This window comes from Sceloporus occidentalis, unplaced genomic scaffold (assembly GCF_023333645.1).
Source record: "Sceloporus occidentalis isolate IW3139 unplaced genomic scaffold, rSceOcc1.0.p SCAF_7, whole genome shotgun sequence".
In the NCBI taxonomy this organism is placed as follows: Eukaryota; Metazoa; Chordata; class Lepidosauria; order Squamata; family Phrynosomatidae; genus Sceloporus; species Sceloporus occidentalis.
The window spans coordinates 81,480,515-81,494,827 of NW_028316987.1; positions in this window are offsets into that span (position 1 = coordinate 81,480,515).

Here is a 14,313-nt window from a genome sequence, read left to right on the forward strand (position 1 = left end):
CAGAAAAAATTCCCTAGGATCTCTGCACGAGCCTCTTGCAAAATGGGGACTTCTTGGTGGAAACTCTGACACATCTTTTTAATTACATTAATGAGTAATGAGGGATGTTTAAACTCAGTATTACAAGGCATCTGGTTTTCAGTCGAGCCAAGTTTGGAGGACGTTGCAGATTATAACAAAGTGCTCCACAGCATGGAAGCCAGAGGTCTTTTGTCACACTGGTCTTAGAAAAATTTATAGCATGATTATGAAGGGAGAGATGTGTAATAGCTTGGAAAGGGTCCCACCTTATTTTCAAGCCATTATAATTTTGGCACGATATGTATAGGGCTCCATAGAATCCACCGCAGGCTTTACCCATATATCAGGACATAGACAACTTTGTGAAATACAGATTGGGATAAATATTTCACATTGAATATTTATAGAGCTGTCAATATGGAATGCTGAAAGGTAATCTAGGCTTGAGAATATAGGTGCACACATTGCTTCAGAAAGCAAAATCTGGAACAGAACGTAAGAACACAACAAGAACCTTAGAGGATCATACCAAAGTCCTTTCTAGTCTAAGCAGTTCAGTTCAAGGGAAGTTATAGTATCATTCTATTCAGCTTTGGTCAGACTTCACCTGGATTAATGTGTCCAGCTCTGGACACCATATTTCCAGTAGGATATCAACAAGATGGAATATATCCAGAAGACGTTGACCAAGATGACAAAACATAAGGTAACCAAGTCCTATGAAAAATAGGCAAGGGAGATAGGCATGTTTAGCTTGGAGAAGAGAAGACTGAAAAGTGATACAATAGCCATTTTTTAAATATTTGAAGGGGTGTCACAATGGAACAAATTTGTTTTGTGCTGCTCCAGAGAATAAAACAGGAACCAATGGATTCAAATAACACCCCCGCCCTGCAAAAATATTCACCTAAACATTAAGAAGAACATTTTAACAATCTGTTTAACAGTTCAACAATCTGTTCAATATACTGTCTCAGAGGGTGGTAGATTCTTCTATTTTAAAGATCTTCAAACCACAATTGGGTGGCTATCTTTCCAGAGTTGTGCATCTCTGCACCAAAGTGGGTTGGATTTGATAACCCTTGCAGTCCATTCCAATTCTATGGATCTGCAGTCCAGCATTATGTTCACACAGTGGCCAATTGCTTGCCCAAAGAAAGTGCACAGGCAGGACATTAGGGTAATAGTACATTCCCACTCCTATTCTTTATGAATTTCTTCTTCAACAAGATTCTCCACAAATGAAGCAACAAGTAATTTTAGCAATTTTCTTCCTACTGTGAAAGAAGTCTTCAAGAAAACCACCCAGATTTTAAACCTTGTGTGGATTTTATAAAGAGTAAGTCCTAAGATTTTTGTTAGTGCAGGCTTTTTTTCATCAGCATTTCTCATCACCTGAAAAACATGTTTTTCAACCATTTTTTGAATACTTTTGAGTAGTGTTTCAATCCCTAAAATGAAACTTACTATATGATGGTGAACTACCAGGAAGAAAGGAGGTTAGGGCAGTAGGTCAAGTTATGTGCATTGATCCTCATATCTTGAAAGCAATCTTAGATAGAGGAAAGGGAATATTTACATGGCACTCAGGAATGAAGTCTGAAAATGATTGCTCACATTTTGCTTTATAAGACACCCTGACTGAATGAATAAAAGAGCTCAAGAAGGAAAAGACAAGTAGGGATGCATGGATCTGTGTCATATCTGTTGAATCATAAGCTGGTTCCATCCCATTTCCACAGCAGCCTGAAACTGAAAAAGAAAAATGCAAAACCACACACATTTAAACTGAATGTATTTTTACCTAAAATGTGCACTTGGTGTTTATTTCCCCTAAAATAGTCTTTCTAAACAGAGTTTCTACATGCATATGTTTATAACCCAGCATGTTGTAGGCATAAGAGTGCTGGACTAGGTCTTGGGAGTCCTACTGAGATTCTGAGATCCCCACTGAGCCCTAAAACTCACTGGGTGGCCTTGGGTAGGTCACACTGTCTTATCCTGACCTACCTAACATGGTTGCTGTGAGGAAGAAGTGGGGAGGAGGAGAACCATGGATGCTACCTTGAACTTACTTGGAGGAAAGATAAAGCGTAAAGATAACGTGTATGCCCTTCTCCTAAAATGCACATTTTAAAGTTGATTTTCCTAATATTCCATTTTGAACCAAAAACTGCCTTGTCAAATTCAGAGCTATACACCATCTAAAGGGAAAACATCCACATGTTCATGTGTGAATAGGAATCAGATAAATTCAACAAACTCCAAAATCCACAAAAGAGTGATAACTTTACTGGCCAATCAAAATGCAGAAAATGCATTATGCAAGCTTTTACTGGCTTCTTCATCAGGCAAAGCTGTTAAAAATCATTCAGGAAGAAAAAAAGATGATGTTAGAGTCACAGGCCTACATTCTGTCTGAGATGTTGTCAATAAAGATGGTATTGCGGGGTTTCAGTGCAGGCAAAAGCCACTCTTTCTTGCCTGTGTGAGGAGAAAAGGCAATAAAAGCCAGGTAAAGGTGACTTTTCTTGAAAATCCACCAAATGCATCTGCAATTGCCACTTCAGACAGAAATAGCAAATGTTCCCTCAGTGTTTGAGAAAGTTACCTTTTTGGATGGCAACTTCCCCAGTTGCCTATCCAGAGGGTTGGATGTGGAATTCTAGAGCTTGTAGTCTTAAAAGGAATTTTTCCCAAGCACTGTATTATGTTTTTCTGACTGTCTCTGAGAACCAGAAATAAAACTGAGACCTTATTTAATCTCAGCAACCCTTTTCATTTGTTGCCTATGGCTCGAAGTACACCACATGACAGTTTCCACATCATGCCATGCTATGAGGGAGACTGTCAAGCTGAAGCCAGGGGCTTGATGATTATTTTCACTCTGATTGTCTTAATGAGTTTATATTCATTGATTGTGGTGTAAAGCAGTTTTACTGCAGCAACTCTGACATTGCATCACTCTTTTACCAAGAGCTTTCCTCTCACAAGGGATCCCCTGTAGGCAGCAGAGTCCACAGAATGGTTTTGCAAGCTCTGAACATCATCAGTAAATAGACAGCTCCACAAAGTCCTAACTCCCAAATAGTCCTGAAGCCAAGGAAAATACTAAAGGCTGTAAAAAGCCAAATCTAAACATAATTATATAGTTGGACCTGGGGTTTGGAATGGAGTGCCTTGCCCAGGCCTATCAGGGGATCTCTCTGGTTCCAAACCCACAGATGCCTACCATTTACTATTTCTATTCTCTACCAGCCTACTATTTTCTGCTTGACTGCTGAAAAGGAGTTGCTATACAATTTATTTTTCAGTCGGTATTTATTGTCCTCCAATCACAGCCCTTGTTCACAGAATCCATTTGCAGTTTGACTGAATCATTCAGTGTGGGTTTGTGACTAAGAGAAGATATGCCCCCAAGGTATTTTATTTATTTGGTATGAATATTTACATGTGAGTCATCATTATTAAATTTGATCCGAAGCACTTATATCCTTCTGGTGTGCATTTAACGCCACAGAAATTGTTGTGGGCAGTTGTGCAAGAGTACTAGGTAGGAAGCCAGCATGGCGTAGTGGTATGAATGCTGGACTACAACTCTGGAAACCAGGGTTTGATTCCACCCTCGACCATGAAACCCACTAGGTGACCTTGGGCAATTCACATTCTCTCAGCCCCAGGGGAAGGAAATGGCAAACCTCCTCTGAACAAATCTTGCCTTGAAAACCCCATCATAGGTTCAATCTAGGGTTGTCATAAGTCAGAAATTACTTGAAGGCACACAACAGCAACAACTATGACCCATCACAAGATGTTGGCAACATTGGGCAAACCTATTGGGCATCAGTCCTATACTAAACTCACACTTGTCCTTCTTTTGGTACCACTGGGGTTCATTTTCACTTCCCATGTGTGTAAAAGGTGACCAAAGACAGGTGCAAGAACCGCAGCATTACTTCTTTTCTCCTTCTTTTTTACTTTCTGTGCAATGGAGAAGGTGGAACCTAGTGAGGCATCACATGCCAACAGTAGAGCTGTGTCATTTCTTGTTCCCAGGACCCGGGTTCAGATTCTGACACAAACAGTGAAGCAGAAATTCAGGAGGATGTACCTTGTGCAGATTGTGATATAGACAGGGAAAAAGAAGGACATGTCAGTGCTTGAGATAAACTCCCCAGCAGCTACAATACAGAGACATGCGCTCAGTAATACACACTGCAATAGAATGTAGATGAGAGAGGGAAAGTCTGAGGCACTTTATATAGGAAATGCTCATTAATTAGGCAACAACTGCAAGAGGCTGCTAGGCCATAAATAATCCCACAACTCCCTTTGAATGTGATTGCTAAATGGCTGACCACTCAGGAGGAAGCAATACTCTTGTCTCTTGACAAGCAATACTTCTGTCTTCCTGGCTCCTATTTCTGAAGAACCTTTGACCTTGTATCATAAACTGACCATGCTACCTTACGCTCCCTTGGATTGATACCTTTGCTTTGGATACCTAAACCGAAGTTCAAAATTATTGCAATTTTGCAATTTGCAATAGTTGAAAGAAAATTTCTTTTGCAGAGGCAGAATTCTTATTTCCAGAGGCAATGTCCTCATTTTGTACCACCTGTAGTTATACCCCTGGCTGAAAGGTGGTGCTGGCAGTCTTCCCAGCAGTTCCATGAGGAGTCTCTGGATTTCTTCTCTTGTTGGAGGACAGAGTTATGTATACTGTTCAGTATTTCCTATACCCCCTAAGCTATTCTGCAGCCCCTAAGTGTAATAAAGGATAGTATCAAATTGTCAGTGTTGGAGGAAGACCTGACTGCTATTTTCTGTTTATAGAATGGAGAGAGGGTGCCATCTCATCATCTATAATGCTTTTTATTGTATTTTTCTTATTTAAAATGTATTTTGCTATTTTACACATACACAAAAATTGCACTAAAAAAATTCAAATTTTTCATTGGCCCAAAATGTAAATTACTCATCCAAACCATCATGAATTTGTCTTAAGTCCATCCATATGGGAGAAAACCTTTGACATCTTTCAGCAGCTAATGTGAGAATGAAATAATTTTAGTATTTGTTATTTAAACTTCAAGCAGCAAAGTGCCCTGTTTCTAGCTAATGGGCACTGCAAGAGTGGTGAAGAAGAGATAGAGACCACACCCACTCTTTGAAAATGCTTTGCCCAGGGCCCCCAAAATCTCAAACTGATGCTTGATGAACTTAAAGATACAGTGCATCTGCACCATACGTGGGCTCGCCATACGCAGACATGAATGGCAAGCCCTAATATGGTGAATGAGGCGCGTGCCCATGGCGTGCATTGCGCCATGGGCCGCAGGGGCACTCATATTCAAATGAATAGGGCTTGATTACATGTGGGATTTGCCTTACATGTGTGTGTCTGTGGGTTCCAGAACAAATCCCTCAGATAAGGCGAGGACACACTGTATATTAGTTCTCTCTAAACCAGCAGCAGGCGTCATGATGTGTTTAGGGGAAAATATTCAGTGAATTGTCTAAAATAGTGTCTCCAGCTTCCAACTAATTTTACAAAGTAAATTCTGAAGAGGCACAAAGAACATTTCCTAATGCTACATGCTTAGTTTAGAGTTCATTTATGCCCAGACCACAATGACTGGAGAGAGCACAGGTTATGGTTGCTATCCCACCCAATTGGCTAGGTTTCATCTGGTTTCTAGGAATGTGCCCATTAGACTATCATCTGGACTGGATTATAAGATTTCATTTTTTTTTAAATAAAGGCAAGTCTCTAATTATAGAAGTGGATTTATGGGATAAAATGTACTGTCACTTTTCTGTCCAATGGATTTGCAAGAAACAATCCAGCTCTTGTTTTTAGTGTGTTTAGTTAATGAATGAAAACTCACACCTAGCACTGATAGTGATAGTGGCAATAGTGCCATAGAGTTAGATGTGATTCATTTTTTTTCAGTACCAGTCTTCAGTTTCAAAGTGCCAATTCCTTCCAGAGTATCCATTCCCACCTTAAATTCCAGTTTTCAGGCTTTTCTGTTCACGGATGAGGCTGTTAAATGTGCAATATTAAGACAAATCAGAGAAGCCTGTTTACCCCAGTTAGGTCAGAATGGGGACATATTTAAGTCATGAATTGGGTTTTTGGACCAATATGTTTTCTTCACTAATTTGTAGATGGAAATTGTGTGCTTTTAAGCCACATCGAATGGGACCTGGCTGACCTTATTTCAGATTGTCATTCTGATGACACTAGCTTGGCAGCTGAATTTTCTCACTCGAAGAAAAAGAACTTGTTCAAGCACAAATAGAGGCTTCCAGTTCTCACTCTGCCAAATTCCTCATCTTAGTGACAGGGGATCACATCAGTTTGGGAAAAAATGAGTCAGATTCCATGGGACAAATTGCAAAAAGGAAAGAGAGCTGGTGAGGTAGCGGTATTGCTTGTATATTCTGCAGTCTAAATTAATTCTAGTTAGTTGAAAGGGAGGACAGGAATTCACACAGCCAGGAAAGGATTATATATTATACTCTATAAACTACAAAATAAAGGCAGCAATGAAATCAGCGAGACTGTCATGATTACATTAACTAGTAGAATTTAACCAAAAGTACTTCAGTTTTGAATTTACAAAATGAGTATGTTTTTAATGGAAGTGAAATGATAGAAATTCAAATATAAAATCTCACAGGACAAGTGGTAATCTACCTCTTACTACCCCCTTTAAAATACTATTGGCTTGAAAGGATCTTAATGTAAATATAAGATTGGGAAGTAATAGATTAAATTGATGGCCACTGCTTACAGTAAGTTACTCTGGGGGCAATAAAGACAGATGATATATTTTGCAAAACTAATAACATTGATGTGGAGGGGAGTAATGCTTTATGCTTTGTTCTTTGGAAGTTGTGGGTGGAATTCAACTCTTGCCTCTTACTTTCATGATATAAAAGCTGGTCACAGGGGTACATTCAAAATGTTTACATGGATCCCATTCTGGCTATCAGCATAGGACCTTGCTGTTTGCTTCTAGTGCAAAAGAACCTTTAGCAAAACAAGGCAAGACAGGAAATATAATACCTGCCAACAACACTTCCTGAAGTGTATGTAAACAGTATGTTGCTTGACCCATAGTAGCTCCCTCCTGTTTTAGGCACTCTCCAGGATGTTTGGATGATCTAGCTTTGGTTTCTGATCCAAGCTGAAAATCAGTGGCTCCTGGTGGTTTCTATGTAAGTGGGACAGTATATCTTCTCTAGGTATTAATCTGAATGTTAAAATATCTATGGCCTGTTACAGACTGCCAAAATAAAGCTGCTTCGGGTCTCTTTGGAGGTATGCTGTTTAAATGATGCATGCATCCTAAGAATCCGGAAGCTGCACCAAAGCTGCACTCCAGTGCTTAGGAATGGAGTGTGGCTTTGGTGCGACCTCTGGACTCTTAGGACCCATGCATCATTTAAATAGCATACCTCCAAAGAGACCCGAAGCAGCTTTATTTTGGCAGTCTGTAACAAGCCCAAGTAATAATAATAATAATAAATTTTATTTCTATTTCTACCCCGCCCTTCCATAGAAATGATCAGGGCGGCTTACAAAGTTATAAAAACATACAATACAGGTTAAAAATTCAATAAGCAATTAAAACCATTATTGCAAAAACAGGAACAGGAAACAATAAAATAAGAGATACATATATCAGGGGCAAAAGAAAAATACAAAACGTTCATCGATCCAGGGTCAGAAAGGAAAAGAGGGGGCAGGAAAAGATAGGCAAACAAATTAAGGTGGGAAGGCCAGCCGAAATAGATATGTTTTCAGCTGTTTTTTAAAAACATCTAATGAGGCGGCGGAGCGAAGCTCTGCAGGGAGCTTATTCCAAAGTAAAGGGGCAGCAGTAGTAAAAGCCCTCTGTGAGGTCCGAGTAAGATTAGACCTAGGGACCTCTAACAATTTAGTCCCAGATGTTCTGAGTGTGCGGGGTGGATTATGTGGGGAGAGGCGGTCCTCCAAGAACCCTGGGCCCAAGCCATTTAGGGCTTTATAGGTCAAAACCAACACCTTGTATTGAGCTCGGAAGCGAATAGGCAGCCAGTGAAGATCTTTTAAGATAGGTGTTATATGGTCCGACCTGGAGCTACCAGCGACCAATCTGGCTGCCATATTCTGCACTAATTGCAGCTTCCGAGTTTGGTACAAGGGTTGCCCCATGTAGAGCGCATTGCAGAAATCCAATCGAGAGGTTACCAAAGCATGTACAACAGATTCTAGGTCCTTTCGGTCCAGGTAGGGACGCAGCTGGCGTATCAGCTGAAGCTGATAACAGGCACTCCTGACCGTCGCATCCACCTGAGAAGTCAGCTGGAGCGACGAATCAAGGAGTACTCCCAAGCTGCGCACCGAGTCCTTCAGGGGGAGCGTGACCCTGTTCAGGGCTGGGTGACAGATCTCACCACCAGGAACCGGGGAACCTATCACCAGTACTTCCGTTTTCCCTGGATTCACACTGAGTTTGTTCTCCCTCATCCAGCCCATTACTGACGCCAAGCAGGCATCTAGAGGAGAGATGCCATCCTTAGTTACTGCATCAGTCGGAGACATAGAGAAAATTATCTGGGTGTCATCAGCGTACTGATAACACCGCGCCCCATGTCTCCGGATGATCTCTCCCAGCGGCTTCATGTAAATGTTGAATAGCATAGGGGACAAAATTCAGTAAGTTGCTGAACCTATTTTAAGGATAGGGTTTAGCAACCTGGATGGCTTTTTTCAAATGTTTGGACTGAATTCTGAATTTATCACCACAGTGGCATGGAAACTACTAGCTACTAATGCCAGTAATGAATGGTATCTGCTCTTTGGGGTCTGAACAAGAAATCTCTCCCCTTGCAGGCCAAATAGCCTTTTCAATCTGAGAGACCAGAGTTAAAATCGCTTATTAACTGTGCATCCAATTATACAATGCTTCCTTAGCTCAAGATACTGTCTTGCTGTATCTCTAAAATGGCTATCTATCTATCTATCTATCTATCTATCTATCTATCTATCTATTATCCCTGATTGGCAAAATATCTCTAAAATGGCTACATTACATGTTCTAAAGCTAGAAGAACTGGCATGTAAAATATATGACTGTTCTGTCTTGAGGGCTTTTTTTTGCTACACCATTTCAAAGAAATACACACACACACAAGTTAGAAGTGGCAACAGGAGCCTTAAAGTTGCTTATCAACAGTTTAACACTTCAACAGCAGATTGAACAAGTACACAGACTGTTTGTTAATAGAATTCCTCACTCTAGTGGGATGGATTATAGTTGGATTTCAATTAACACATGCAGATTTTATGCAGGGTTGTCTCTTCTTTCCCCCTCCACACACCTTTGGGGGTTATTCATGTCCTCTTTTTTGGTGGTGGATAGTTGGCCATACCTTAACAGGCATGGATATTTTATAGTTCTGAAATGTTGTCAGATTGAAATTCCCATCAGCCCTAGCCAGCATAACCAATGGTGAGAAGCTGCATGCATACATGTAACATTAGGATACAGGTCATGTTCTTTTCTTATTAAGTTCCTCTTTGAAGGAACTTCATTTTTTGATGGGGTGTAACTGTTTTTCCATCCCTCAGTGTACCACTTTCTTCATTGGGATTTGGCATGAACAGCCATCACACAATGGAACAATATATAGGCATACTGGCAGTGTTGTACAAACACTGGCATTCAGCAGTGGTAAGGTGGAGTTGTACAACCACTGTGTGACTGTGTGAGTGTATACTACATCAGGATGATGTGGAATCTCAGCCAATGTAGAAACCTAGTCACACATTTGTAGTGGCAGAATATTCTAACCTGTTTTCATGTAGAGTTCATGTTCATTTTTTACTTTTTGAAAAAAAGCACAGCTCTTGGGCATATGCCATGGAAAACATATTTATCCTAGATGGTCACCTACCAGCCAGGTGGCAACTTTTCTTACAAGATGGTAGGAACAAGGTCCTCTGGTGTCTTACTGGACTCGTTCAAAAGTATTTGCAGCAAAACAATTTTTCAACAGCCTGCTCCCTGGATTTCACCCAATTCTTTGCACATTGGGGAATGTTCAAAAGATCGCCCCCCTCTTTTCTCTTCTGTTTCCAGACCTCACACAGAGTGATTACATGAGTGAGACATACCATCAATCGTCTTTGCCACAACCATCCAAGTGGAAGGGGCAGGCGTCTCCATTTCAGTGAGTTCAGGCTGCAACCCACAGCCTTAAACATATTTTTTTAAAAAGTTGGGGGGAGTCCTCCTAATTTATTGTTATTGATGGCTCTGGATGCTGTTGAGCTTCTACTGAAAAGTTGCACACAGATTTTTCAGTCTTCAGGACACAGCTGGTGGGCTGTTATTTTTGGTTTGGAAAGTAAATCCAGTTTGGTCTCTCCTGTTGCTGAGACCTTGCAGCTTTAGCCATTAAATATATGATTTGGATGATGGAATACAAATAGTTAGAGATGAGTTCATACAATCAATGAGTTCATACAATCAGGATTTCAGATATTTTTGAATATGCTTTCCATCCCAATTTATTTGTAAGGTGTGTAGTAGCTTTAAAAAGCATTGTAAACTAGTCTAGACTTCCCATATCTCTTTCCCCATCCTCTCAAATCACCAATATTGGGAGAAATTTAAAGATATAGCTGTGTTAGTTTGTAGAATTAATTATATAGAGAGATTTTGTAGCACCTTTGAGACTAATTGAAAAAAAGGGGGAAAAAGAAAGAAGTTTGTAGCATGAGCTTTCATAGACTTTAGTCTACTTATTCATATGCTTATGGTGGAATGGAAGCCAGGGACAGACAGGAAGACAAATACAGCTATATCTTTAAATTTAAATTCAGTTAAACTCTTGCACTCCTGCCTGTCCCTGGCTTTCACTCCATCATAAGCATCTGAAGAAGTAGAGTAAAGTCTTCTTTTCTTCTTCTTTTTAGTTAGTCTCAAAGGTGCTAAAAATCTCTATGCCCCAATATTGAGTTTAAGTACATATTTAAATTCATTTTAATAAATCAATTAATAGCATTTTTCTTTAATTCCCCCCAGTAGACAAATACATATTTTTGATAGCAAAGAAAAATATTGCTTATGGTAGAGCTCAGTATCTTGACTAATATCCTATGGTTTCTGCTGTGTTCCCATATACGTAGTACATTTTCTTACATGTCCACTGAAAAGTAAGTAACATTGAACTCAATGCAACTTAGCTGTAGGGAAGTAAATGTGGGTTTGCAGTCCAGGGGTGCATCTGCATTGTAAAATAATGCAGTTTGACATCACTTTAACTGCCATGTCTTCATCCTACAGAATCCTGGGATTTGTGGTTTTGTGAAGCTTCAGTACTCTTTGTCAGAAAAGGCTAAAGACCTCATACAACTACAAATCCCAGGATTCCAGAGGATGGTGCTCAAATACTTAAAGCGGTATCAAATGGCATTATTTCTACAGTGCAGATGCACCCTTAGATGTAGCTTGTTAAAGCAAGAGCTATGTGTTCCTCAACAAGAGCTCTTCATCTGGAATGTGATGTTGGACTTAATAAAAATTTCTTATAGACATAAGAGCTTATCCCATGAACAAATAGACCAGTTTACTTTTCTGGCTTGAATTCAGGATTCAGGATGTCGTGGATGTTATCATACCTAAATCACTGCCTATCTAACTGGGATGCTGCTGCCCAGATGAATCCTAGATCAAAGTCTCACTCAGCCAGCATTTTTTCGAAATTGGGGAGCTTCCGACTTAAAAAATTTAGCCGGCTGAGAGGGGCTTCGACGTGGGATACATCCAGGAGGCAGCATCCTGGCTAGATAGGTGGCAATTTAGGTATGATAACATCTGGGGGCATCCTGGATCCTGAATTCAAGCTGGAAAAGAAAAGACAGCTTATTTATTCATTGGATAAGCTCCATGGATAGGATTGGTTTTTGACTTTTTCTAATTTTAAATTTAAATGAGGCCAGCAAGGATGAAATGTGTCTAAAAATGTGTTGTAGAAGGTAACCAGAAATAGGAGTTAAAAAGCCAGTAAGCTAATTGGGGGCCTAATCATGAGATGAACTCTCTCTCTCTCTCTCTCTCTCTTTCTTGTGTGTGTGTGTGTGTGTGTGTTGTTCTTGCCTATCCTTAAACAAGCACCTGGACCTACACCCAATGAAATTTCTCTTTGCTCAGCCCTGACCCACACAAATTTGGTCTGCCAAGACCCACCATTGGCTCTACCCTTGTGATAGTGGCCAATGTATTTAAATTAACAACTTGGCAAACCTTAGCATAGCCTGGCTCAAAGTGAGCTGTTAATTATGGGAAAGAAAGAAACAGAGAGAGTGACTGAGAGAGTGAGAGCTAAGCTGTGTTGAATCAAGATAAACAGAGTTTCACTTCACTGTATTTGCAGGTCTTGGACAGATGCTAATGAAAGATCTCACTAATATTAAAGGCTGGCCTGGATATCAATAATGCTCATTATTTCTTAAGCTGTTTATTTTGCAGCAGGCTTTCAGACAATGTATGAAACTGGCTCATCTTGCCTGTATGCTTTGCCAGTTCTTCCCCATACTCCCTTTCCCCCTATTCCTTCTCCTTTTAATAGGTGTGAGATGTTATCCATAAATTCAGAGCTCCATAAATAATGGAACAAAAGTATGTGGCTTGACTACAGGGTTGAAACGTAAGCTGAAAATTGTGCAAGAAAGATTGACCAGGGTCCCTGGTCCCTGAAGGAGTCTTGGCAAAACTTTCTCGAGGACATATATTTATAAAATGATCACTGTCCTCCTTATAGACAAAATAGTAAAGGCTAGAATGACAGGTCTTTCACGAATGATAATGAGGTGTTTGGACACATATCCAAGTCTGTATTGATCACAGGGGTTATCTGGTTAGGATGGAAAGGCTCCCAGACCAATTTTCACTGCAGTTCAGGGAGGTAAGTCCTTTTCCCTTTTAAAATAGGTCCAGAGAACAATAAAGCAAGCAGAAGTATACTACAGTATGGTCAGAATAAGAGATTAATGAATGGTCTATTTCACTCAAGGGTTTGCATCAGGACTGAAGGATGGAAATAATAGACAAAAATATTCAGAAACTGGTTGAAAGACATGTTTTTCAAGTATTGAGAAACCACGGTGAGAAAAATCCTGGACTGAAAAGAATCTTTGCAGTTTGGGACTTGTTCTGCACATAATTTGCATGTGATTGTTTTCTTAAGAAAATAGCATTTTCTGTGTAGGAAACAGTTTTCTGGATGGAAAATAGTATTTCAATGCGGAAGGAATAATTACTGTGCATAAAGTGATGTTTTCTGCACAGAAAAAGCTGTAATTGGGGATTTGGTGTTGTTGTTATTGTTGTTGTGTGCCTTCACATCATTTCCAACTTATGGCAACTCTAAGGTGAACCTATCATGGTGTTTTCTTGGCAAATTTCTACAGAAGGGGTTTACAACTGCCATCCTCTGAGGGTGAGTGACTAATCCAAGGTCTCCCAGTGGGTTTTATTCTGCCTAAAATTTGAACAGGATTGATTTGTGTAGAAAAAAAGCACTGTCTGCATAAAAAACACCATTTTTTGCGCAAGAATTAATATTTCTGAATTGAAATATTATTTTCCTTGCAGAAAATACAGTTTTTTGTACAGAAAATGCTGTGGTTGGGGAGTTATCCTATTTAAAATTTGCACATTATGTATTTGCATAGAAAAGAGCATTTTCTACACAAGAATTAATGTTTCTGTGTTGAAATGGTACCATTATTTTCCATGCAGAAATGCTATTTTTTTTCCTTGCAGGAAATCCTGTTTTCTGTCCAAAACAACCACATGTGAATTTTGCACAGAATAAGCCCCAAATAGCCTTCAAAATTGTGTGGATTTTATGGTCTTGCAGTGGGAGGCAAATTGCTGAAATTACTCATTGCTACCCTGAAGAAGCTTAGTGAAGAATTCCATCCCTATTTGGGAGACCACAGAACTTAGTGGAAAAATTACATCCTTCTTTGAGAGAGCCCAGACAGACAGAAGCTGCTGAGAACCAAGAAGACCTTAATGGTCAGGCGCCAGACTAAACAAAGTGCCACCTGACTGGGGTTAATCTAGAACTTGAGAAGATGCAATGAACTGCAGGTTTCACAGCTCACCACACAGGGATGTTACCCACATAATACAAAAGGTTGTGAATTTTAGCTCAGGCAAGACTGTCACACATAGGCTGGCCTCCTGTTAGTGGCCAACCTTCTACAGAGCCACTGAAGCT